Genomic DNA, 25639 nt, shown 5'->3' with positions numbered 1-25639 from the left:
AGGAGTGGAGACGCAGGCGGATCAGGGCTGAATCATGGAGACAGAGGAGGGCCGCGGGCCCACACCCGGTGCCTTAAAACCAGGAGGGATGTCTGGGCATTGCAGGTTTCCTAGAGGAGTGAGGGGTCCCAACCCCACATTGGGATCCCAGACCAAGGGTCTAGCGCCAGGAAGAGAAGGCCCCACAACTTCAGGCTGTAAAATCCAGCAGGGATTGAGGCTGAGTGACGTGGGAGCTCCAGGAATCTCAAGCAGCTCCTCTTAAAGGACCCCCACACAGACTCACTCAGATGCACTCCCTCTGAGCTCCAGCACTGGGCAGCAGCTTGAAAGGAGCCTGGGATATTTGGGGAGGGTCTAACTTGACTGGAATCATGGAGAGAGCTGGAGAGGCAGCTTTCTCACAGACAGAAGAGCTAGCAGAGGCCATTGGTCCTTTGATGAGCCCTCCCAACACAAAGCCAGCAAGCAGGCACCATAGTTGAATCTCCAGCATCTGACTCACACCTCTGGCCCTGCCCTGGTGACTCCCAGAGACCCTGCCCCTCCCTACTTGTAAGCCCATCCAAGCCACTTCCAGTGGCTTTTCTATGCAAGTGGCCTCTCTAGCCTCATGCTTAGCACTTTCCTAAAATCTCTCAAACAAGCAATAGCTGGCCTCAGCATGCCCCATACCTCTTGATAAGTGGCCCCAGGCCTGGCTCTAGTGGCCTGCACTGATTCATAACTTGGCCTCTCCTGGACACCTCCAAGCCCAGCACAAGTGGCAGCCAACTATGGATTGCTCTGTAGCTCATGTTAGCTGACTTTGCACCTCCCAGGAGGCCCAGAGATAGTACACCGGGTGGTCAGTTTCAACCATGCTGGACTACAACCCTAACACATCCACAAGTGACACACTCACAGGGCAGACTCGGTGAACACAAGGGCTCCACTGAAGTAAATCCTGCTCCACAGAGGTGTCTCCAGCACACCAGCTCTTCTTCTGTAGCTGCAGCTGGTCTTCACAGCTCACTGTCCTGGGGGTCAATTCCTTCCAGTGATGCCAATAGCAACCAAGGCTCAACTACCACAGGACAGTGCACACAGCCCACACAGGGGAGCACCTAGAAGGCCCGACTCAGGTGGCTGGGAAGACTGAGCCACTGGGCCCTACAGGACATCCTCTGCACAAAGCCACTCTACCAATTCCAGGAGACATAGAAGCTCTTTCTAATACATACAAACAAACACCAGTAAGCAGCCAAAATGCGGAGGCAAAGAAACATGTCACAAAGGAAGGAACAGAAGAAATCTCCAGAAAAGGAATGAAACAAAATGGAGCCAAGCAAGCTACTATATACAGAGTTCAGAATAATGGTTTTAAGGATGCTCAAGGATCTTAGTAAGACTATTAAGGAAACTAGTGAGATCATCAATGACATAATAAAGAACCAGTCAGAAATGAAGGCTACACGAACTGAAATGAGGAATAATTTACAGGGAATCAACAGTAGAGTGGAGGACGCTGAGAATCACATCAGCAATTTGGAATATGAGGAAGTAAAAACCACCCAACCAGAAGAGCAAAAAGAAAAAGGAATCCAGAAATGTGAAGATAGTATAAGAAGTCTCTGGGACACTTCAAGTGGCCCAACATTCACATTATGGGGGTCACAGAAGGAGAAAAAAGAGAGCAAGAAATTAAAAACATATTTGAAAAAATAATGACAGAAAACTGGTGAAAGAAATAGACTTACAAGTTCAGGAAGCACAGAGAGTCCCAAAGAAGAGGAATCCAAAGAGACCTACACCAAGACACATCATAATTAAAATGCCAAAGGTTAAAGACAAAGAGAGAATCTTAAAAGCAGCAAGAGAAAAGCAGTTAGTTGCCTACAAGGGAGCACCCATACAAGTGTCAGCTGGTCTCTCAACAGAAACTTTGCAGGCCAGAAGGGAGTGGCAAGAAATATTCAAAGTGATGAAAAGCAAGAACCTACAACCAAGATTACCCAACCCAGCAAAGCTATCATTTAGAACTGAAGGTCAGATAAAGAGCTTCACAGGTAAGAAAAAGCTAAAGGAGTTCATCACCACCAAGCCAGTACTACATGAAATGTTGAAGGGTCTTTAAGAAGAAGCTAATGAACAAAAGAATCTGAGAAGCAAAATAGACCCAGAGACATTGAAGCATGAAACAGATGGTTATATCTCAGAGGGGAGAGAGAAGGGGGGTGGAGGGTAGGAAGAGATTAATCAAAGAAGTTATATGCATATATGCATAACCCATGGACACATACAATAATGGAGTGAAGGCCTGGAGAGGGGGTGGGAGCAAGGTGGTGTGGGTCAATGGGGGGAAAAATGGGACACCTGTAATACTTTTAACAATAAAGATAAATTTTTAAAGAAAGATAAATAGAAAAGAGAGATACAGATAGGAATAAGAAAAAAAAACAGAACAGGGATAAAGTAAGGAAAGAGAGAGCAAGGAAGGGAAGTATGGAGCAGAGAAGGGAACAAGATAACCTTGATCTGTGGGACAACTGCGCAGGCAGCTACATCACACAACTTTGCAAAAGCAAAGACATCAGTCAGCAGTAACTCTAAAAACTGAAACACAGGGAAGGAATCAGAGGGAGGTATACCATAGCGAAGAGGTATACTATAAAGCATAAACATTAATTCACACCTTATGGGTTTCACAACATCTTTAATATTAAAAGGCATAAAATTTTGGTGAATAAATAGTGATGGTTTGGTAAAAAACAAAACAACAACAACAAAAAAAACTTGAGCACTGTTGGTGGGATAGTAAATTGGTGCAGACACTATGTAAAATAGTATGGAGGTTCCTCAAAAAATTAAAAGTAGAACTACTCCATGACTCAGCCTTCCCAATTCTGGGTCTTTACCTGAAGAAACCCAAAACATGAATTCAAAAAGATATATGCCCCCTATGTTCATTGCAGCATTATTTACAGTAGCCAAGATATGGAAGCAGTCTAAGTGCCCATCAATAGGCCACTGGATAAAGAAGAGGTGGCACATAAATACAGTGGAATATTACTCATCCATAAAAAAAGAATAAAATCTTACAATTTGCAGCAACATGGACAGTCCTAGAAGGTATTATGCTAAGTGAAATAAGTCAGAGAAAGACAAATGCCATATGATTTCACTTATATGTGGAATCTAAAAAACAAGATAAACAAACAAAACAGAAAAAATTCATAGATATAGAGAACAAATTGATGGCTGCCAGATGGTTTGGGGCATGGGTGGAAAAGGCAAAGGGATTAAGTACAAATTGCCAGTTATAAAAACAGTCATGGGAATGTAAAGTTCAGCACAGAGAATATGCTCAATAATATTGTAATAACTATGTATGGTGTCAGATGGGTACTAAACTTATAGGGGTGATCACTTCATAAGTCATATAATGTCTAATCACTATGTTGTACATTTGAAACTAACATAATATTGCACGTCAGCTGTCATTGAAAAATAAAAAAATTAAAATAATAAATTTTAAAAAGAAAAAATACATATAAGGCTCTGCCCTGACTGGTTTTCTCAGTGGTTAGGGCGTTGGCCTATACACTGAAGGGTCCCGGGTTCGATTCTGGCCAAGGGCACATACCTAGGTTGCAGGCTCCATTCCCAGTCCCAGTTGCAGCGCATGCAGGAGGAAACCAGTTGATGTGTCTCTCTCACATCGATGTTTCTCTCTCTCTCCCTTATACTCTCTCTGAAAAGCAATGGGAAAAAATATTGAGGGAGGAAAAAAATAAATCAAAAAAGAAAAAATCAGCCTCCTGGGGTCCTGTGATGATTCAGTGAGATGCTGTAAGAAAAGGTGCTTTGTCACCGGCAAATGCTGTGCTTGTATTTGACTGGACTAAAACCATTTTAACGCCTTAAATACCCTTAAGCCCGCAAGTCAGAAGCACCAGAGAGACAGTTGTCAGCTCTGTGAGCTCAAGGGGTGGTGTGCTCAAGGTGACAGGGCCAGAGCACAGAAAGCTCTCTAGCTGTGCCCACGCCTCCCCTCCCAAGGCTCCGAGGGCCAGGGCTGCTGTCTGCCCGAGGGAGTCAGAGAGGCTGCCCTAGGCTGTGCTGTGAGCTGGTTGGCTCACTCTTCTCCTCCCTGCCTGTGCCCCTCCCAGCTGGTGCGTCCACTGCCATATGCCCAGTGAGCCACCAGAATCTTTCCTCTGTTCCTCACCAAACATTGCTACGCCTGGACAGCAGCTCGGAGACCAGGTCACCTAAGCACACTTTGCTTAGGTGGAGCCTTGTCTCTCAACCAGGAAAGAAAGTGGGCAAGGCCCAAATTCAGCCTCGGGTGGTTGGTGGGGAAAGGCCCCGATCATAGGTGTGGCTACTCCCTGACTTCACACTCACCACTCTCACCCCACCGCGACCTGGGCGGCAGGGCCAGGAAGCCCATGTTTTAGATGAAGAAACCGAGGCTCCACCAGGCTGCACAGCCAGCACAGGGAGAAAGTGCAGGAATACAGCCAGGGCTGCCTGAATTCAGGGCCCGCTGTTCCTTCACACCCATGCTCTTTGTTGATCTCTTATTAACACATGCTTTTGAGAATAAATTACCTGAAATGTTAGATCCAGCTGGTGTCTCCATCAGGGGTGTCAAGGAGGGAAGGTAGCTGAGGAGCCCAGATCAGTTTAGGGGACACCCAAGCTGCCTCTGAACCAAAGTCCCCACATGAAAGCTACTGGCTCTCCCAGCCGGGCCTGCGTCCCCACACCCACCACCGGCCCCACTCTGCCCTCCTCTTCCAAAACGGGGGCTTCTATGAGGCAGACCCAGGTCTTGCAGAACACAGCAGGTTGTTATGTGAAAAATAAGGTTGCAAAACAGAACACACAGTATAATCTAATTTTATATACATGTATATAAAATACATATCTAAGTTTTTATAAGAAATTGACCAAAACATTGACAGCAGTTATATTTGGATAGTGGGATAATGTCCCACTTTAATGCATCCTCTGTGTGGTCAGAAACATGAGATACTCGGGAGGGAAAGTTCTTTTTAAAGCAGGTAAAGTGATGAGCCACAGGCCCCAGTGGGCCAACGTTGCTGAGGCCTCCAGGAGATCTCCCTGACCTCTCCACTCCTTCCTGCAGGCTGCTGGAAGTTCTCCCCTCAGAGAACCGTACCCACCCCGTGGGTCCCCCACTTGCCTCCTACTGTGAAGCCTCCCAGTGGGGCAGGTGGTGGGTATATGAGCTGAGGAACAGTCTGGGGTCTCCAGGAATCGATGGGCTGCCCCAGGCTGCAGCACAGCTGGCCCATGGGCCCTCGTGGAAGGAAGGTCCCCCATCCTCCCCAAGTATGCTGCAGAGCAGCCACACGAAGCTTCCACCCCAGCCAGGTGGTCTAGGTAGAGAACAACCAGGAAAGTCCAGTGATGGCCTGGCTGTCCGTGAGAGGACTGGCTACGCGGTGTGTGGTCTGTCAGGCTTTCAGAGACCCTTGAGGGGGAGCAGCCTGCCACCCCACAGGCCCTCAGGGCAGGCACTTCCCTGCCCGGTGCATTTCCTCCCCTGGAAGACCTGGCCAGAGCTTCACCTGGAGCCCAGGATGTGGTGCAAGGGGACTCAGAGCCTGGAGGATGGGCCGGCCGCCTCACTTCGATGTTTCTCCGCACACGCTGGTGTGACAGAGCCAGCCTCAGCCTGAGGACAGCTGGAGGAGCAAAGGGAACACTTCTGTGAGGGAAGAGAACTTAGTGCTGGGCATCCATTCTCAGGGCACACTGGGCCCAGAGCTGGTCACACCTAGGGGCAAGGGTCACACCCAGGACACTCCTGGGACCTGCCCCAAAACCCCGAAAAAATGTCCACAGGGGCCATTGTCTGAGCCCCTCACTGCCATTCTCCACCTTCTTTTGCCCAGGAGGGGCTGCAACTCTGAGGCAATGACTTGCCTACGGTTTGAGAGGAGGCAAGCTCTTTCCGGACTGGGACTGCAGAGAAAGGGGGGTACACCTGAACCCTGCCATCGGGAGCCAGAGGCCATGAAAGGGGCCTGGCCGGAGAGATCGGGAGGCCCAGTTCAGGTCCTACTTGAAGGGGCCAAGCTCGGTCTTAGCCAGGTCTCACCAGCAGCAACAGAGACTTCCAGATGGGCTGTTCTGAGCCCAAGGAGTCTGAGGAAGGCACACACACATGCAGACATTCACATGCACATGCATGCACACAAACATGCATGTGAACACACATGCACACAGACATGAACGCTCATGCACACCATGCACTCATGCACAGACACACAGACATGTTTCAGCCAAAGGAATTCCTCCTTTCTCTTCTGTCAGGTTTTGATGGTTGAAGCTAAAAAAAAAGTCATTTGTGGATTGAAAATAGTCAGCAGGATGACCCCACCAAGGCTAGACTGTGACCCAAATGACAACGGTCTCTCCTGTGGCCAGAGAAAGAGGATCCCTCCCTTCCCCGCTGGGCACTCAGGTGGGTGGGTGGCCAGACTTGTGCTTAAATCCTGCCAGTCGTGTGCACTGGCCAAGCTCCCTAACTTCCCTGAGCCTCAGTTTCTTCACTAAAACCGAGGCAGGCTTTGTACTCCTCGGGCTGTTCAAGGACTACCGCATGAAACACCCCAAGTAGTTCAGAGGTGTCGAGCCCAGGACAGGCAGGTTCACCTAGTGATCCCTGGAGAGCTGGATTATATAGGCCTCCCACTGTCCAGGGACCTGCATTTAACTCCTAAGATAATTCTTAGAGTCTGGAAAATTGGGCAACACTGATAGAGGGAGAACCCAGAGGGGCTGTGACTAGCCTACGGTCCCCAGTGAGGGTGCCCCATGCCCCAGCTCAAGCACAGTACCCTGAGGCCATGATGACCAGAGACTTCCAGTACTGAGGGGCAGGCTGGAGAGGTGAGGGCCGTGCCTATCTCCTCCATAGCCCTAGGGCCTGCCCTAGGACTGCATTCCTCACTCCAGTACACACAGCCCTTGTCTTCGCACCCACGTGAGCCACTGCTCTCAAGCTCAGGCACTCACACCAACATTCCACAGGAAGGTCAGGCTGAGAGGGCCTCTGGAAATGTGCTCCAAGCCCACCGAACCCCAGCCAGGAGAAACATTGTGGGGAGAGGTGAACATGTCCCTAATGTCTGGGTGAGATTATAATGGAGGTCCCTGTGCTTGGGGTCATTTTGACAAGCAATCCTGGGATCCCAGGTGCCCGGACCATGAGTCTACAGGGGAGGTAAGGGTTCCGGGTCCCCTTGGGTTCTTCACCCCATGCAGAGGAAAGATCCAGAAAATCAGCACGGGGCCCAGAACAGGAGCCCTAGGTGCCTGCACCTGTGGGTGGCACTGTGTACAAATATATCTGAGGCCCACATTCTGACTTGGAGTGCTCAGCGGCAGCCCAGGACACCTAGGAGTCCAGTGGCAGTTGATGGCATGAGACAGAAAGGTTAGGGCAAGCGAAGGGAGGGAAGAAGAAAGAAAGATAAGAGCAGAGAGGGCAGGCAGAGACAGAACCAGCATGTTAAAGGCAGTGGCCACTGAGTATGGTGTGGCCTCCTGACAGAGATCCTGGGACAGAAGGGACAGGAGAGGAAGACCTGGGACACAGGAAAGTCTAGTTAGCTAGCACTTGCCAACGTTAACACCTACTCTTCAATAAACAAACTGGTTTTGTGCTGGGCAAGGGTAGGCAAGACCTCTCTGGATTATCTTTACAACCCTTCTGGACATTTACTATTAACTCAAAAATAAAAAGTGTTTTTAAAAAGGCAGTGGCCACAGAGCTGGCTCTCTGGGGCCGGGGAGTGAGAGGTGGCCCAGAGGGAGCCTGAGCCTCCCGGTGCTCCTGGCGGTGCAGCTCCCACCTTTGCATGTTTACCCAGCTACTTTCCCCTCTTGCTGAACTTCCTCTTTGTCCAAGGGCTGGGCTGAGAAATTGCTGAGGGGCTTAGACATGAAAAGCACAGAATGCCCACTGCTTGCTTCTCCAGAGCCCACTGCCTTGCACACAGTAGGTACTACATAAGTGCTCAAACAATGAAGTCAAAGAAAAAGGGTTAGCCTTTATGATACCCACTAAAATAGAGTGTGGAGGAGCCCCACTAAGCCCAGCATTGGCATCCCATGGGTGCAAAGGTCAGGGATGACTACAGGGCACAAGTGGTACATGGATGAGACAGACTTCAGTTGGGTCAATGATAGAGGCCAGTGTGGAGATGCCAAGGAGGCTCTAGTCTTGACAGGGAGCTAAAAGAAAATGCTTTCCTTCTCCCAGCCTTGGTGCCCAAGGTCCAGGGTGCGGCAGGGCAGGTTGGCCCGCCCAGCATATTGACTATCTGGGACAGGCTATCACTCCCAGGCAAGCGACTGCTGTAAAACCCTGGCGCAGGACCATTGGGGTGACAGCCCCTCTAAAGGTTGAGGGGGTCAAGATACCTATGGCCCCAATACAGACACTGCTTCAGAGAAAAGTGTCCCTCAATTTTCAGCCTGCTCTCCACAGAGAGCTCGGCCACTCTCTGGCCCTGAGCAAACAGACCCACCCTTCTGGACCCCCATCTTTCCTAGGCCTCCTGGCTCCCTCTCATGGACCACACCCTGAATCCCAACCCCCTCTCTTGAGTGTCCACCAAGTGACACCTTAGACTGAGCCTGAGCAACCTGAGCAGGTCTGGGGCAAACCTCTTCTCAAAACAATGCAAAGGAATGGAAGCCTTAGGCCCTCAGCTTACCTGCAGCCTCACCTGCCATATGGCTTCAAGCTAGAGGCCCTGAGGGGCTGAGCCGCGGTCTTCCCACCATTGAATGAGGACAGCCATAGTACCCAGCTCACCAGAGGCCAGGGAGGAAGATGAGGTGATGAGTGCAGAGTCCTTTCCAACTCCTGCCAGCTCCAGAGCACATGCCCAACTGGGAAAGCTTGCTCCAGGCCACACTAGTCTGTAGCAAATCCTTGTCACTATCATTGACACGGGTAATAATGCACTGTCTCATGGCCCAAGAAAACTGATCTGCTTTCCCTCAAGCAATGCAACCTGATTACTCACATACCTGGGCCTCCCTACCCCTCAAGTGCCTCCTGGGCTGGAGAGGCAGAGACCCATGGAAAGGTAAGTCTCCGTATATGTCATAAATGGTGAGCTGGGCAGAAAGACAGGGGGCCTGAGGGAGAGCCATGCCATTTCTTGGACCTGTCAAACAATGGGCATGAGCCCAGTGATCCCTGGGGTGCTGGCCTGAGTGCTCAAACATCACTGAGTATGTGTTCCTGAGCAGATCACTTCTCTCTCTGGGCTTCACTTCCACCTTCTTTATAGATGGGGTTGAATTGGAGGATGTCAAATAGCCTACATTCCAACCCCTTGGGTTAAAGCAATTAAATTTAATAAAGTGGAGTTGGGGCCTTAGTCACCACCTCTGTTAAATGGGTATATAAATAGTTCCTACCTCCTAGAGTCGATGGAGAGAATAAACAAGTAGCAAATGTAAAAGGTTGAGAAAGCCGGGTGACTTGTGGCACCCAATAAATGCTACCTGAAATTACTCTTGTGGTTCTGGGTCTTGTTGCCATTCTTATCGTCAGTCTTATTTTACCTAATTTCTATTGTCTGCTGACTCTTCTCTCAGGTGTAATATATGCTCACAAGAGACCAGGGGGTTAGAAAGAATCCCCTCATTTCCAAGTGAAAAAGACTTCTGGCCACATCGAGGGTAGACATTCATCTACAATATTTATTATACTCCTCTCAGAAGTTCAAGGCAAAACTAGTCCCTCTTCAGTTCAAGATATAGTTCTCTATACAGGAACTGTTTCAACAAGGACATAATTAACCTATAAATCCTGCATTCTGCAGCTTTCTGGTCTGCAACCTAGGGCAATTCACTTCACCTCTCTGAACTTGGACTTTTTAATATAGAAATGGAGATAATAATACCTACTTCACTGTGTTTGTTGATGAAAGGCAAACATATTTAGTGCAGTGCCTAGCACTTTGCAATTGTGCTGGGAAGAAATGAATGCTAAAAACATATTAATATGAAGAGGTGGGAAGTGTAGTGAACAGACACAGGTTCAGGGAGGTTTGAGATCCATGAGTGAACAGGGGCACCGGGCAAAGGGACTTAGGAAGGGCAAGGTTATCTCCCTGCACCTGTGGCCAGTCAGGCTCATAACCAACCAGAGCCCAGAAGTCTCACGCTCAAACCTCAATACTGCCTGCTTGGTGTGACCATGAACATGAAGAGGGTGCACCAGAAAGTTCCAAGAGAGGCAGCAGAAGGATGCACTGAAACATCAACTCTCTTCTCCCTTGTGTTGTTCAGACACAGGGGTGTCCCTGGTGAAGAAACAGGAATTGTTGGCAGTGCACTGTAGGAGTTGGATGCTGTATCTTTTAAGTGCCGCCATGCTGTATGTTGCTCCTGGATGTGCGCTCTACCCCTGGGTCCCCTGCTTATTGCTGCCAAACTAGTCTCTTTTTTTAATTATTTATCTTTATTTTTGAAAGTATTACAGGTGTCCCATTTTTCCCCCCATTGACCCACACCACCTTGCTCCCACCCCCTCTCCAGGCCTTCACTCCATTATTGTATGTGTCCATGGGTTATGCATATATGCATATAACTTCTTTGATTAATCTCTTCCTACCCTCCACCCCCCTTCTCTCTCCCCTCTGAGATATAACCATCTGTTTCATGCTTCAATGTCTCTGGGTCTATTTTGCTTCTCAGATTCTTTTGTTCATTAGCTTCTTCTTAAAGACCCTTCAACATTTCATGTAGTACTGGCTTGGTGGTGATGAACTCCTTTAGCTTTTTCTTACCTGTGAAGCTCTTTATCTGACCTTCAGTTCTAAATGATAGCTTTGCTGGGTTGGGTAATCTTGGTTGTAGGTTCTTGCTTTTCATCACTTTGAATATTTCTTGCCACTCCCTTCTGGCCTGCAAAGTTTCTGTTGAGAGACCAGCTGACACTTGTATGGGTGCTCCCTTGTAGGCAACTAACTGCTTTTCTCTTGCTGCTTTTAAGATTCTCTCTTTGTCTTTAACCTTTGGCATTTTAATTATGATGTGTCTTGGTGTAGGTCTCTTTGGATTCCTCTTCTTTGGGACTCTCTGTGCTTCCTGAACTTGTAAGTCTATTTCTTTCACCAGTTTTCTGTCATTATTTTTTCAAATATGTTTTTAATTTCTTGCTCTCTTTTTTCTCCTTCTGTGACCCCCATAATGTGAATGTTGGGCCACTTGAAGTGTCCCAGAGACTTCTTATACTATCTTCACATTTCTGGATTCCTTTTTCTTTTTGCTCTTCTGGTTGGGTGGTTTTTACTTCCTCATATTCCAAATTGCTGATGTGATTCTCAGCGTCCTCCACTCTACTGTTGATTCCCTGTAAATTATTCCTCATTTCAGTTCGTGTAGCCTTCATTTCTGACTGGTTCTTTATTATGTCATTGATGATCTCACTAGTTTCCTTAATAGTCTTACTAAGATCCTTGAGCATCCTTAAAACCATTATTCTGAACTCTGTATATAGTAGCTTGCTTGGCTCCATTTTGTTTCATTCCTTTTCTGGAGATTTCTTCTGTTCCTTCCTTTGTGACATGTTTCTTTGCCTCCGCATTTTGGCTGCTTACTGGTGTTTGTTTGTATGTATTAGAAAGAGCTTCTATGTCTCCTGGAATTGGTAGAGTGGCTTTGTGCAGAGGATGTCCTGTAGGGCCCAGTGGCTCAGTCTTCCCAGCCACCTGAGTCGGGCCTTCTAGGTGCTCCCCTGTGTGGGCTGTGTGCACTGTCCTGTGGTAGTTGAGCCTTGGTTGCTATTGGCATCACTGGAAGGAATTGACCCCCAGGACAGTGAGCTGTGAAGACCAGCTGCAGCTACAGAAGAAGAGCTGGTGTGCTGGAGACACCTCTGTGGAGCAGGATTTACTTCAGTGGAGCCCTTGTGTTCACCGAGTCTGCCCTGTGAGTGTGTCACTTGTGGATGTGTTAGGGTTGTAGTCCAGCATGGTTGAAACTGACCACCCGGTGTACTATCTCTGGGCCTCCTGGGAGGTGCAAAGTCAGCTAACATGAGCTACAGAGCAATCCATAGTTGGCTGCCACTTGTGCTGGGCTTGGAGGTGTCCAGGAGAGGCCAAGTTATGAATCAGTGCAGGCCACTAGAGCCAGGCCTAGGGCCACTTATCAAGAGGTATGGGGCATGCTGAGGCCAGCTATTGCTTGTTTGAGAGATTTTAGGAAAGTGCTAAGCATGAGGCTAGAGAGGCCACTTGCATAGAAAAGCCACTGGAAGTGGCTTGGATGGGCTTACAAGTAGGGAGGGGCAGGGTCTCTGGGAATCACCAGGGCAGGGCCAGAGGTGTGAGTCAGATGCTGGAGATTCAACTATGGTGCCTGCTTGCTGGCTCTGTGTTGGGAGGGCTCATCAACGGAGCAATGGCCTCTGCTAGCTCTTCTGTCTGTGAGAAAGCTGCCTCTCCAGCTCTCTCCATGGTTCCAGTCAGGTTAGACCCTCCTCAAATATCTCAGGTTCCTTTCAAGCTGCTGCCCTTGCTGGAGCTCAGAAAGCGTGCATCTGAGTAAGTCCATGCACCAGCCCTTACATACCAGCTGCCTAGGACTCCAGCAGCCTCAGCCTACCTCAGCCTCAATCCCTGCTGGATTTTACATCCTGAAATTGTGGGAACTTCTCTTCCTGGCATTGGGACCCTGGACTTAGAGCCTGATGTTGAGTTGGGACCCCTCACTCCTCCGAGAAACCTCCACCACTGAGATATCCCTCCTTGTTTTAAACCATGGCATCAGGTATGGGATCATAGCTGTGTCTCCACAATTCAGCTGAGATTTCACCCCCCAAGTCTCTGCCCTTCCTACCAGTCTCAATGTGCTTCTTCAGTTCCCTGGTTGTAGGACTTCTGTTCAGCTAGATTTCAGGAGGTTCTGAATGATGGTTGTTCAGTATTTTAATTGTAATTTTCATGTGGTTGTGAGAGACGGCGGGTACCAGGGTTACCTATGCCACCGTCTTGTTTTCTCTCAAGCAGTGATCTGCCAAAGTAGTCTTAACCTCCCAAAGCTGCAAGAGGGAGGAGGAGCAAAATAAGAAGGCCCTGTCATCTGTCCCCTCACAGTTTGTGTGCTATGACAGGGAGAGGCCACCCACATGGAACCACTTATAGAGGGAATCACCCTGCATGAGGAGTGGCCCAGGCATCAGAACCCATACACACCTCCAGCAACACCTTTGCCCAGAGCCCATGGGAGCAGTGGAGCCTGAGGAAAGGACATGGGCTTGGCCCACAGCTCTGGCCTTAGAAAACAGCTCACAATGCCTGCTCCATGAATAGGTGCCATGGCCTTAGCAGGGCTCTTCCCATTCAAAGCCAGGCCACAGGACCCCAAACATCACCCTACTTGAACCATACATATAACTTTGCATGTTTGCATATTCATAGCCTCCTGCATGGGTGTTAGATGATGGATGGAGATGTTAGGTGAGTAGACAAATAGGTAAGGATAGATGGTGCTTGGTGGAGAATGTGGATGATGGATGGGTAGATGAATAGATTCATGAAAAATCTGAGTTAAAACATATCTTCGTTTCATTAAGAAGTACAAATTGGTCATTAAAAAATAGTCACAGAGATGTAAAATACAGCATAGGGAATATAGTCAATAATATTGCAATAACTATATATGGTGCCAGGTGGCACTGGAAATATGCGGGGCATAACTTTGTAAAATATGACTGTCTAACCATTACACTGTACACATGAAACTAATACAAAATAATATTGAATGTAAACTGCAAATGAAAAAAAAATTAACTTTTAAAGAATACTCAAAAAAATCTTTCTTTCAGTCTAACAATTCCCCTTGAGTTATTCTGAACTATCTAAAATGGGTCTCTCAAATGTTGAGTTAGAGATTCACACCTTGGTCATCTACATAGAGCTGGACTTTGGGAGCTTTTGTCAAGTTTTATCATATGCCTTGGCCCAGAAATAGTATTATTTTTTTTTCTCCTTGGTAATTATGAGCAATGGAATCCAGATACCAATGGAGGAAGGGCAAATGGAATCTCCTTCTTTCATAGGCAGGTAAATAGGCTAACAGAAATGTGATAGAACATGATTCAATGTCATCCAGTAGAAGCCCCTCACTCACTGAGGACCAAAGAAGGCCATGAACTATACCCATGTTCATAGCAGCACTATTCACAATAGCCAAAAGGTGGGAGCAACCCAAGCATCCAACAATGGAGGAATGGAAGGACAAAATGTGGCATATTCACATTCAATGAGATATTACTAAGCTTTAAGAATAAAGAAAATGCAATGGTACAGCCACTTTGGAAGACAGTTTGGCAGTTTCCTACAAAACTAAAGATACTCTTACCATATAATCCAGCAATCTCATGCCTTGGTATTTAACCAAAGGAATTAAAAACTTATATCCACACAAAAACATGCACATGGATGTTTATAGCAACTTTATTCACAGCTGCTGAAGCTTAGATGCTGATGTCCTTCAGGACATAAATGAATAAAGAAACTGTGTACATTCAGACAATGAAATATTATTCAGTGCTAAAAAAACAAAAAACAAAAAAAACCAAAAAAAAACGGGCTATCAAGCCATGAGAAAACATGGAGGAAACTTAATGCACACTACTAAGTGAAAGAAACCAGTCTGAAAAGGCTACATACTGTATGGATCCAACTATATGAGATTCTTGAAAAGTCAAAACTAGAGAGACAATAAAAATATGAGTGGTTTCCAAGGTTTAGGGTGAAGGGAGGGATCAGTAAGAAGAGCACAGAGGATTTTTAAGGTAGTGAAACCACTCTGTATAATACTATAATGGTGTATATTTGTCCTTATACATTTGTCTAAACTCATAAGATATACAGGACCATAATGTAGACTGTGGTCTTTGGGTGATAATGATATTTCAATGTAGGAGAATCAATTGTAACAAATATACCACTCTGGTGAGGGATGTTGGTAATGGGGAAGGCCTGGGGGGAGGGGGCAGCGCAGGGGAGGAGGCCAGGGACAGGGGCATATGGGAAATCTCTGTGTCTTCCTCTCAATTTTATTGTGCACCTAAAATCTCTAAAAAATAAAGTCTATTAAAATGTAAACAAAAAATACTTGTAACATATAGTAAAAGAAGATAATATTATTAACCTACAAAGAGCTCTAACAAATCAATAAGAAAAGAGGGCCCTAGACAGTGTGGCCCAGGTGGCTGAACATTGTCTATGCACCAAAATGTTGCCAGTTCAACTTCTGATCAGTGCAAATACCCGGGTTGTAAGCTTGAGCCCCAGTAGAGAGCATGAAGGAGGCAGCCAATCTATGTTTCTTTCTGTCATCCATGTTTCTCTCTCTCTAAAATCAATTAAAACATCTTTTTTTAAAAAAAAAAAAAGAAGAAGAAGAAAGAGGTATCCAATGAAAATAGAAAATAAATTGAACTGGCAGATTATAAGTGGCCAGTAAATATATTAGATAATAATAACAGCTAACATTCACATAACTTTTATTTGGAGCTAGGAACTACGCTAGCACTTTACATGTATGATGCTATTAAATCTGAAAATCTGCCCGGCTGGGCATGGCTCAGCGGTTGAGCATCGACCTAGGATCCAGGCGATCGGGGTCCGATCCCCAGTCAGGGCACATGCCCGGGTTGTGGGCTCGATCAATGACTCTCTCATCATTGATGTTTCAATCTCTCTCTCTCCTTCTCCTTTCCTCTCTCTGAAATCAATAAAGATATATTTTAAAATAAATAAATAAATAAATCTGAAAATCCAATTAATAAGGCATTACAAATCCCCATTTTATAGATGAGGAAACAGGTCCAGGGGACTCAGCAACTTGCCCAACATCACACAGCTTGAGAATACCACACAGGAATTCTCACCCAGGCAGTCTGGCTAAATACAACTTTACTCAGAAAAAAGAAATTGTGGGGAGATTCCAAGATGGTGGTGGATTGAGTGGAAGTTACACTGCTACTCTCCCAGGATCAAACTAGAATTACAACTGAAATATAGAGAAAACATCCTGAATAATCAACTGCAACTGCAGACAAGCTGGAGAGCACCCTCATAAACAAGGAGGAAAAGTGGAGGCCGCATAGAGACTGGTAGGAAGTGGGGAAGTGTGAGAAGTCTGGCTCAGGCAGCAGCTGAAGGTCCAGAGGGATAGCTCAGCTGTGGTGGGTTCCCACTGAGAACTTTGGGGTATAAACCCAAGCTGGGCTCCCCAACCCAGAGCACCAGAACTGAGAAAGGTGCCCACATAATATCTGGCTATGAAAAGCAGCAGGGTTTCTGTTTGCCAGGGAAAGATGGTTGGAAATTCAGGCACCCTCTTAAAGAGCCAACACACAAAATTTCATGTGCAGCAACTCACCTTGGACTCTGGCAGACAGAGGGTAGAATGGACTAGAGCTGTGTAAGGAGAATCCAGGGGGGCTGGCTGGGGCAATAGACCTCAGAGGGCAGCGATCTGGATTCCTGTGTTGAGTCATTCCCCCATATAGTTGAAGGGGAATTTCTCAGGCAGACATTTACAGTCCAAGGAGCTTTTGCCTGGGTTGGGGGGAGCAATTGCCCCACACTTTTAGAAAACCTCTCACCCCACCCTGTGGAGTTTCTATAGCCTGAGCCTCATTAAGAGACTAAATAACAATCAGCCTCTGGGTGCTTTGAGTCTTTGCCTGATTTGCTTCTGGACCCAGGACTTGGAAAAGCAGACCTTGGTGAACATCTTGGTCCTTTCCAAACACATCCAGCCCCAACAGAGGGAACCACAAGCTGTGGAGTGTAGAAAACTTCAAACAGGGTACTCAAGGCCAGTCACAAACAGCACCTGACATTGGCCTGCACCAGAAACCATTCAAAAGTCTAGAGTCCTAGTAGATCTACCTAATACATAGAAACAAATCCAAACAGGCAGCCAAAATGGGGAGACAAAAAAATAAGCACCAAATGAAAGAACAAAAGAATGCTCCAGAAGAAGGGCTAAATGAAACAGAGATAAGCAATCTATCAGATATAGAGTTCACAATACTGATCATAAAGATGCTCAACAGCATAAGAACAGAAATGGAAACTATGAAAGAAATTAAGAATGACATAGTAAAAATAAAAAACAAAAAAACATTGGAAGGAATAAACAGCAGATTAGGGAAAGGTGAGGATTGTACCAGCCAATTAGAAGGCAGGGTAGAAAAAAAATCACTCACTCAGAGATCCAAGAAGAGAAAAAAGAAAACAAGGGTAGTTTAAGGGAGCTGTGGGAAAACAGGAATGTAACAATATTCGCATTATAAGAATACCAAAAGATGTAGAAAGCAAGCAAGGGTTAGAGAACCTGTTTGAAGAAATAATGGCAGAAAACTTCCCTAACCTGATGCAGGAAACAGTCACACAAGTTCGGGAGGCACAGAGAGTCCCAAGCAAGAACCCAAAGAGGCCCATGCCCAGACACGTCATAATTAAAATGCCAAAAATCCAAGACAAAGAGAGAATCTTAAAGGCATCAAGAGAAAAGCAATCTGTTACCTATAAAGGAGCTCCCATAACGCTGTCAGCTAATTTCCCACGAGAAACTCTACAGGCCAGAGGGAATGACATGAATTATTCAAGGTAATGCAATACAAGAATCTGAAACCAAGACTACTCTATCCAGCAAGGCAATCATTCAAAAAAGATGGTGAAATAAAGAGCTTTCCAGACCAAAAAAAAATGGCTAAAGGAGCTTATCACCACCAAACAAGCATTGCAGGAAACGTTGAAGGGAATTGCTGTAATAAGAAGTAGAAATAGAGAGAAAGAGAAACTTAGGAATAAAGAAATAAAATGGCAATAATAACCTTAAATATAAATGGATTAAATGCTCCAATGGTAGGACATAGGGTAGATGAATGGATAAGAAAATAAGACCCAAATATATGCTGTCTACAAGAGACACACCTCAGAACAAGACTCACACAGGCTGGGGGGGTGGGAACACAACTTCTGGGGGACTTTAAAGGAGAGATTGACAGCAATACAGTCATGGTAGGGGACTTTTAACACCCTAGTGACTTTACTGGATAGGTCTTCCAGACAAAAACTCAACAAGGAAACAGTGGCTCTAAATGACACACGAGATCAGTTGGATTTAATTGACATTTACAGAACATCTCACCCCAAAGCTGCAGAATATACCTTGAAAGGCAGAGCAAAATTATGGGAAGACTGAATCCTTCATGTCTTCACTGAGCCACTGAGCCTATTCTATAGCCGGTGGAGATCATGCCAGGCAAAGAATGACAAGGCAGAGACCTTCAGAATGAGTCCCATCTCAGTGAACTTCAGGCCTCAGTCCCTCTGTGACAGTCAACTCTAACTCAGACCCCTCCTCAGCTCACTGCCCCCAGCCTCCCTCCCTGCTTCTCCTCTGCCAGGCAGGGGGAGGCCCAAGGGGAGACCCAATCCTGGCTGTCCACACCTGCTCTCCCATCACCCAGGAAGGGGACCCTCCTGGGTGGGACCACAGGGCCATTCAGAGGCTCTGGGTAAATTCAAAGACAAAGGCAAGCCAAAGGGTAACAAAAGCCCACCGAATTTAGGGTCTAATGAGAAAGGTCCCTACATCCATGCCCCTTGGCCTGCATAAGACATCCAGAGTCAAAGGTGAATTAAGATGAGGCTATCTGCCTGTCCCCGCCCCAGCCAAAGGCTGCTGTAGTCACCAGCCTGGACTCCACCTCCTTCCACTCCCTCCACCTTCTCCATCTCAGTCTTCCTCTCGGGAATCTTCTGCCCGGCTGACCTGGTTGGCCCGGAGCGCCCATGGAGGGGCAGCAGGGGAGGGGAAGGCCCTGGGACACGACCAGGCGGTGACCACAACACCTCTCGCCACCCGCCACCCTCAGCTCCACGCCTCTTGGCCCTGGCAGGGGGTGCGGCTCCCCGCCGCGCCACTAGGGGGCGCCAGAGCTCCTGCCTTGGGCGCGCCGCCGGCAGAACTGGAAGGGACCCCACCCGGCCCTGGGACCCACACCGCAACCGACTCCCCGCCCCAGCGCTGCTCAGCACCGGCAGGGGTGGGGATGCGCAGTGGTCGGAGACAAGCAGACCTCTGTGCTAGGAGCCCCAAGCCCATAGCCAAAGGGTACCCAGAAGACTTAAGGCCCTGGCAGAGGAGGCCGGACAGAGAATAGGCCCAAATTTAAGGGGCCGGAAAAAGACTGTAATTAAATGTTGTGCAGTATTTTAAAATCTAAATTAATACAAAAGATAAATGATAAAGATCAATAATTCAAATAAAGGCAGAATCCAACCTCCAGCCTGGCTGTCCTGCCCTTCAGCAAGGCTCAGGCAGTGTCCCTGGCGCCTCCAGCAGTGCCCAGGTCTGTGTCTCAGCCCTCCTGAGGTAGCCCGCTGGTTCCTGCCCCCCCTTCCCCAGCCCATCTGCCTCCCCTTCCCCAGCCCAGTGGGGGGGGGGGGATGCCTGCCATGCCCAGGGGATGCAACAGGGGATTCCTGGGGGGACGGAGGAGTTCAGTGGTTGGAATCTTCACAAGAAGCCCTTTCCCCTCTCCCTGAATCCCCTCAGTTCTGAAGGAAAGAAAACCAAACCAAAGAGTCTTCCTTAACAGACGCAGACACAATGCTTGCATAAAAAAATGTCACCCTTGGTCACCACCTTCCCAGACCCTTGACTACTAAAAATGAGAAGTGACTAGAGGGAGAGTGAAACAGAAGGCTAAAGATGAGGGGTTCTGTGGGCCTGGGGTGAGGGGATAATTCCACTCCTCCCCAGCTGGGTTCTAGCACCCCAAGTTTAGTTACATGGTGAGCCATGGAAAATTCCAGCCCCAACAGAGGGTCCCTACTTGGGCCTTGCTCAAGCCTTCTCAGTAGGCATCTTCTCAAGTGCAATGACAAAATTCTCATCCCCCTGACTCCATCCCTGGTTCCTAGTCACAAGACCATTATCACACAGGACAGAGGCACAGAGACGGAATAGCACAGTGTGTCCCAACTGAGGACCAGGCCATGCCACAACCTCAGTACAAGCCAAGCAAGAGTCTGAAAACATGAAAGAGGAGATGACCCACCTAAAGCCAGCAGATGGGCAACACCCATCCACTTGCCTGTTAGGTGCGAGTCAGGCCCCTACAAGGGTCACCAAAACAGAAGACTGGTGAGGTGCCCTTCCAACCTGATCAAAGCCTCGCACTCACCCCGCAGGACAGCTGACAACTGTTTTCTCTTATTGGGCAAAAGTGATGGAAACCTGACAAAGCAACCCCAGGGTGTCCTAAGGAGGCCTCCTTCTCTAGGGAGATGCTCAAAAGCTGTCTCAAGCTCAGACATTTTAGGTTTCATGAAAAGAGAGAAAGGCAGGTGGGGAGGAAAGGCCTAGACTCATGAAAATCAGAAATGCCAAGAGCCAGACCCAGCAATGGCTCGGGGAGAAATGGCACAGACCACTGGAAGAGAGAGACTGCTGTTGGAGAAGGGATAAGGCAAGGCAGACCCTTGGCATAAGCGAAAGGAAGCAGGGCAGGGACAGTGGGACCCTTGGGATCAGAAGATTTCTAGGGGGCAAAGAGGACATGAAACAAAAAGAGAAAGGGGAAAACCGAGAGTAAAGAGAAACAGAGGGTAGGGAGAATGAGCACCAAGGGCAGTGGGCACAGGCTGTCCCCGGCTGGACACCCATGAGGCACTGCACTCCCGCAGCCATGTCCATAGGATGCTGAGAACGCATCTATGTCTTTTCTCAGAAAAGATGTTGGGAAATGAAAAGCTCCAGGCCAGGACAGACTGGGTGAGTAGCACATGGCTAAAAGCCACACACCTTAAAACTGGACACTTGCCCACCCTAAGCTCCATAGTCCCTCCACATTCTCTCCTTTAAAGTGGGGTCATGAAAAATGGACTTTAGGACACCATTTGGGAGCACAGGTTTCCTCCTTTCTCTTTTTCTGTTTCATGTCCTCTTTGTCCCGTAGAAATCTCATTGCAAAGGTCTCACTGTCCCTGCCCTGCTTCCTTTCCCTGATGCCAAAGGTCTGCCAAAGGTTTTAGGGTTCAGACCTGCCTCCTTGCTGAGCAGTCTGGGACTTGGAGGCAGAGAAACGAGGCATGAGGCATGGAGAGTCCCTGCAGAAGTGAACAAAGGCTGTGTTTACCCAACTCCTGGAGAAAGAGAGCCAGACTCCACCTGATCATTTCTAGTCCTATAAGCTAATGCAACTTTGGTTTGGTTTTCTTAAATAAACTTCAACTTTTCCCAGTTTATTATCGCTCTATATCCACAGCAACAGAACTAGCCCCAGGTTCTTCCAAGGAGGAAGATCTTCCAGGGAGACCCTGAGCCAGCTTGGAGGACTCCCACCAAAAGGGAGGGGGAAGGCTGGATGAGGAAGGCGTTAGAGACAGGCTGCTCCTCACGCTCACAGTTACCTCCCAGGAATGTAAGGTGAGCCACAGTGTGCCCAAGAGGAGGGGTGCCAAGGGGGGTGGAATGGCTCCCAGTTTTCAAAAGGGTAAGAAGGTAGAGTCTGTAAGTCTTAGCTTGCTGTTGATCTCAAACTTCCTGAAGAGCTTGTTAAACAGAAGTAGCTAAGGGCTTAGGAAAGGAAGCCATGAGCACAGAACCAGCCTCGCGGAGAACCAGGGCCCACGTCAGGCCTTGCTACCCTCCTGCTTGTTTGGAGGTGAGGGTCTCTGGGCTGTGAGGTGGGTGAGAAGAGTGCTACTGATGTTGAAGATTTGGATTTTTACAAATTTGCCTTATACAAATTTGCCCATGATGACTGTGGATTCACAGGGACATGGGGACCAGTGCTGACCTCAGGACAGCCCAGTGACGGGCCTCAGGCTCCGTCTGACCCTGCACTGCCTAACAAGTTGGATGCAGACTGGTAAAGGACTAGTCAGGACAAAATGACGAATGAGAAGGGATTTAACGTGGGCACATGCAAAGCTCTGCCCTTCAGTAACCAGGGTCCCTTGGCATGAGCACGAATGAGAGAACTCTTGCAGAGCAACTCATGGGGGGAGGGTCTGGGCATTCTGTGGGCTTCAGACTCCATGAGAGTCCACTGGGTAAGGGGCTGCTCAGGCCATGAATGCAGCTATGGCGGGTGTACTCCCACATCCCTCAGACACCATGGTTTCTGTGCACTCCTCCCCTGGGATAGACCCTACAACTCTATGCAGACACCTGCCCTGGGCTCCTGGAGCTGCTGGTCTGCATGCCAGAGCCAGAAGTGCCCAGAGTTTTCTCTACCCCCACCCCCTGGTGGCCTTTATCCTAAAGTGGGACCTGGGCTAGACCAGGAATCTACCTGAAATCACACCCTTGGCTTGGCTTCTGTCCCTTCCCTACCTTGTGCTCCCACCTCCCTTCCTTAATAAACCCAGAACCCTCACCCCAGCACAAGCTTCCAGGGAACCCAGCCCCAGACCAGTGATGAGGGCTGATGGGCCTCAGCACGGCGCTGGAAGCTGCAGTGTCGGAGGGCCACAGCCAAGCACACACGTCCAAGCAAGGCGCAGGCGGCAAAGGACCTGGAAGAGGCTCCAAGTGAGGAATGGCCAAGAAGGCAGGATATGGGAAACAGTGAAACCCTGCCTGTGGCTATAGAAGTGGACCCCAATACCACGAGCACACTTTATGGGCGTTGTTCCATTTAATCTTCACAGCCAGCCTAAGAAGGAGGCACCATTATCATACCCATTTTACAGATGAGGAAGTTGAGGATCAGGGAAGTTAGTAACTTGCCCAAGATCTCACCGCTATAGGTGAGGTCCAGGATTCAAACCCAGGTTTTATACCACTAAGCTACAGTGTGCCCCACCCCTGGCCCTAAGTGCAAGGACCTGCATTGGGAAGGCATGTCTGTTGGCCCCTGTGACATAAGAATCCAGCACTTCTAGGGGACAGAGACTCAATCCAACTGGCACAGAAGGTGATGTCACTGTGGGACCAGACCACTCTCTGCTTTTCCACCCTCTCCCGCACAGTGTCTGCAGGCCAGCAGCATCTTACACTCTGGCAGGAACAGCGTCCCCCCAGGTGGACTAGTGGTTCCCTGTGAAGGCAAAAACAGCCTGGGGCTTGGACAAGAGATGCCCACCCTGTGTCCTGGCCAGGAAGCCAGGCTTCAGCTGTTGGGGGCCTGGAAGGCTGCCAAGCAGGAGAGACAGGAATATATAGGAGGGGAATTCTTGCCTGGGCAGGGAGCTCTAGTAATCTGGAACAAATACTCCAAAGGACAGACTCTACCAGAAAAAAATGACCAGTCAGGACCAACAACCCTTCCCTGGCAAAACTCTAACCTCCAATACTTTTATTTCAAATTCAAAACAAATGTACAAATAATGAGACCCCCCACCTCCCAGAGCAGAGCCTGAGGGGACCCAGAAAGTCTGGTCAGAAATCTGGCGGAGACCTGTAATCTAAGCTGGTGGCCACCCCTGAGATCATAAACAACTGCCAGTCAGACTCCCCAGCGAGGGACAAGGTGGGAGGCAGGGGCGCTTTCTGTCTCCAGGGCAAATTCAGAAATTAAGCTACTGTCCATCCACAGTGGGCTGAGACTGTGCAGCCTGGCTAGTGAGGCCCAGGGCACAATCCTGTTGTCTCAGGGCAGCAAACTTAATTAGGATGGTGTTCTGGGGGCACCACCCTGCAAAGATTTATCTTAGTCAAGAGGAGGTGGGAGGCGGCTTCAGCTGCCCTTTCCCATTCGGGCCAGGCCTGGCCTGCCATCCTGGCATGCCAGGTGCAGCCTAGAGGTGGCACAGACTGGCACACATCAGCCAAACAGAATGGCCTCATGAGAATCTGCACAGGACAGGGGAGAAAGTCTCTCCAGGAAAGGTCTCACTGGTCCCAGCCACTGTGGCAGGCGGCTCCTTACCTGGGCCTCCTGAACCTCCCACCTCGTCACCTCCTTTTGCTCGAACTGGAAATCTCAGCCTCCTGGAACTCCTCCTCCTGCCCAAATCCACCACACATATGTGTGTGTGTGTGCTTGTGTGTGTGTGTCTGTCTGTCTGTCTCTAACAGGCCCCCTGGGCTCTTGCCTTCCACACTAATCACTCCAATGGCAGCCAAAGGGCTGTTTCTAAAACAAAACGTGGCCTTACCCCTTCCATACCTCCCGAGCCCCTTTCCTCACTCACACCAGGATCCTCACAATGGGGGCCTCCTTTGCCAGCCCTCCAACCCAACAAACAGCCCAGCACGGCCCAGGCAGCACAAGCAGCTCCAGCCCCAGCCAGGCTATTCTCTCTCTGCTGTGTACACCCCTCCCTCTGCCCACCTGTCCAGATGCCCTGTGTCCTCAAGACCCTGCTCAGCTGTGGCCCTGTGGGAAGGTGCCCCCCTCCTGTTCCTCACCTCTCCACTCATATCCCCACAGCCATTTGCTCTCTCCAGTTTGGCCTCACCAGTCGCTGGGGCTTCGGGAGCCCCTGAGCAGGGCTGAGCATGAAGACAGCCCAGCACGTGTCCCCCCAGGGCATGATGAGCTGCCCTGCACCACACAGAGGACAGGCCCAGACTACGGCCAGGACCTCAGGACAGCACGGAAGCCTGCTTGAGCCCCACCCCGTCTCCCTTTTTTAAATATGATTTTATCGATTTCAGAGAGAGGAAGGGAGAGGGAGAGACAGAAACATCAATTATAAGAGTCATTGATTGGCTGCCTCCTGCACGCTCCCTACTGGGGATCAAACCTGCAACTTGGTCACGTTCCCTGACGGGGAATGGAACTGTGACCTCCTGGTTCACGCATCGATGCTCAACTGGTTAGCGAGAGGTATCGGCCGGGCTTCCTCCCATTTTAAAAGGGGGCAAGGTCAGGTGCTCGCCTGCTTTCAGACCCACCCTTCTACCCCCCTCCCCCAATGGCAGAAGTGGTTCTCATTTGCTGTCATTTTAAGCAGGGGAAGCATTTACCAGCCCAGCTAGAAGTGGAAAGGCGTGGTTCTGGGCAAAGCCCCTGAGGGGGCTGGGAAGGCATTCTGACCGAAACACACCTTTCTCACCGTGCTCCTTGGGTCTGGTAGCATATCACTCCTGCTTTCAACATGAACCCATGGTTAACCGAGTCATTTCCACCTCAGTGAGTCCCTGGGGGCCGGGGAAAAGCCTGCTGTCAGGTCCTGGGTTCCCAGGTGCAGAAGTGGCCCAGGAAAAGGCCATTATCATGGGCAGGGATGCACATGGGCTGTGACTCCACCCTCCCATGCCCAGTGACCCTGGGCAGACACTAACCTGGCTCCCTCACAGGGTGGCTGGCAGACTCTGTCTCAGGAGTTTGGATTTTCAACTCTTAGCCCCAGGACGAGCACACAAACCCACTCCCATCCTCCACAGGCCTGGAGAGATCCCTGGGCTGTAAAGTCAGGCTGTGCCAACCCCTGGCACCCTGACTCCCATGATCCCCCGGCCAATGTCAAGTCAGATGGGCAGGACTGGGGCAAATAGGCCCACAGGCCTCCCTGCCCCTCCAGAGCCTCACAGCTCCTGCCATTTTCCATCAGAGGGAGACCCCGCCCCCGGCTTCCTCTCTTTTCCCACCCATCCTGCC

The sequence above is a fragment of the Miniopterus natalensis genome, chromosome 14 (genome assembly GCF_054644295.1).
Source record: "Miniopterus natalensis isolate mMinNat1 chromosome 14, mMinNat1.hap1, whole genome shotgun sequence".
Lineage (NCBI taxonomy): Eukaryota > Metazoa > Chordata > Mammalia > Chiroptera > Miniopteridae > Miniopterus > Miniopterus natalensis.
The sequence above is the reverse complement of the archived record's forward strand: the minus strand, read 5'-3'. Positions refer to the sequence as shown.